The sequence below is a fragment of the Equus przewalskii genome, chromosome 16 (genome assembly GCF_037783145.1).
Source record: "Equus przewalskii isolate Varuska chromosome 16, EquPr2, whole genome shotgun sequence".
Taxonomy (NCBI): Eukaryota; Metazoa; Chordata; class Mammalia; order Perissodactyla; family Equidae; genus Equus; species Equus przewalskii.
Window position 1 is genome coordinate 23593122 of NC_091846.1, and position 2633 is coordinate 23595754.

Sequence of the window (2633 nt, forward strand, 5' to 3'; positions counted from 1 at the left end):
GCATCTCACGGGAAGTAGAAAGCATTTCCTGAGAAAACAATGGGAAATACGTCATGATGTGGTGAACCACTCTCGTGATTCACTGACTTTTTTTCCTTTCCTCAAGCCAAATAGTTCAAAAGATTGCTTGCTATTATTCTTAGCTGCTAGGATGTAGCTTCCCGCTCTGTTTTCATCACTGATAGTGATTGCCGAGAGGAAAATTTGTTCAAGAAAATAACTTGTCAGAAGCTAATGCGTGTCACAATCATGGAAAGTTCTGTGAAACTCCAGAAATAGAAAATTTTGTTTTGGGAAATGCATTTACCTTCAGATTTGAAGAGATATGATCCAATAATAGTTGAATATCTACTATATGGTAGGCACTTTATAAATATCATTTGATTTAATGTTGCAACAACCATGAGAGAGAATTACCGTTATCTTCACTTCACATGTGAGAAAGCTAAGCTCAGACTGTTTCAAGAAATTGCTAAGATCACATAGCCAGTAAACAGTAGAAATGCATTTTGGTTTTTTATTTTTAAATTTTTATTGAGGTATAACATTCATATAGTAGTAACATGCATAAACTAATGCACTAATCTTAAGTGTACAGTTAATAATTATTACATGTGTATATACCCATGTTACTGCCATTTAGCTCAAGAAGTAGAGAATTTTCACACTGCAGGGAGTTCCTTCTTGCCTTTTTCTATTTCATATGCAACCCAGAGGTAACGTCTATTCTGACTTCTATAAACATGGATTAACCATGCTTATTCTGAAACTTCACATGAATGTGGCATGACTAGCCATTCTAGTTTGCCTGGAATTGAGGAGTTTCCCAGATGTGGACTTTTCAGTGCTAAAAACAGGACAGCTGGTTTTCCTATAAATGGAAGCATACAATACAGACTCTTTTGTGTGGTTTCTTTCACACACCATAATGTCTGTGAGATTCATCCAGGCTATTAAGCATAGCAAGGGTTATTTCTATTTATCGCTGTGTATTATTTCACTGTAATTTATTTATCCATTCTGTAATTTATTTATCCAATATCTTGTTGATACACATTTGAGTTGTTTCTGGTTTTGGACATTCATGAATAAAGCTAAGAACATTCTCATGAGTCTTTTTGTAGATACAATTACCCACTTCTCTTGGGAGTAGAACTGCTAGGTCATAGGGTAGATCTATGTTTAGCTTTAGTGATACTGCCAAAGTTTTCTGAAATAGTTGCACCAATTTACACTTCTACTGGCAATTTATGAGAGTTTTAGTTGCTCCACATCCTCAACAACTTTGGTATGTCAATATTTTAAAATGTTAATCATTCTTGCAGTACAGTAGACTACTATTACAGATATTCATGCCCTTGTGTATTCTCCTCCACACTAACTTTGGTCCTGGCTCTGTGATTTGCTTTAGCTAATGGGACATTTACAAGTGTGACACAAGCAAAAGTTTGATAAACACTTGCACTCTGGGACTTGTTCTCTTGGAACACTCACTCTAATAGGCCTGATTCACCATACAAAGATCTCTGGCTATGCTGCTGGAGAGATGACATGGAGAGGTGGAAGGAAGGCAGGAACATTAGCATGGAATGTTCAGCTGGGCCCCAGCTGTTCCAACCAACACAGCTGAGGTGCCAGACGAGTGAAGAAACCATCTTGGAAGTTCCAACTCCAGCAAAAGCAACATGGAACTGAACTGCCCAAGTCAGTTCAGTTCAGATGAAGAATTCGGAAAAATAATCATTGTTATTGTTTCAGGCCACTAAGTTTTGGGGTGGTTTGTTTCACAATTGTAGGTAGCTCTAACAAGTGAGTATATACTAATATCTCATTGTGGATTTGGTTTTTATTCCCCTGAGCAATAATGATATTGAGCACCATTTTAGATGTTTATTAACTACTTGGCTAATAATCAAGTTTTATTTGATTCTATTTTATCTCCTCTCTTAACTTTCCAATTAGATCTTTTGTCTTATTCTTTAGTTATTATAATATGCATCCTTTACTTCTAGTCTACCACAAATTAATACTTTCACTTCTTCCCAAACATTGCAGGTACCTTGAAACAGTTTAACTCCATGTACTCCTTCCACTCTTTGTGCTGTAACGTTCATTTTTACATGTTATAAGCTCCATGACACACTGTTATAATTTATGCTTTGAATAGCCATTATACTTTTCTATTTTCTTATATATTTACCCTTCCCAATGTTTTCCAGTTTTTCTCCTAGCTTTGTACTTCCATCTGGGCTCATCATCCTTCAGCCTAAAGAATTTAAATTAATATTTTTTATAGTGTAGGCCTGGGGGCAATGAATTCCCTAAGATTTTTTTTGTCTGCAAACTTCTTTAATTTCACCTCAAATTTTTATAATTATCTTTCATTCATTTGTTTTTCAGGAGGAAATGATATCAAGTGCCATTTTTTCCTACAATAGAAAATGTTTTTTATATTATCATTGTTTATTTTTTAGCATCTATAAGTTAATTTTTAAATTTATGTAAAATTCCATTTTATGGTGTATAGTTCTATGGGTTTTGACTCAATTGCATAGAATCATGTACTCATCACCAAAATCATGGTACAGAACAGTTTCATTAATCCCCCAAACTCTTTCATCCTGCCCCAACCT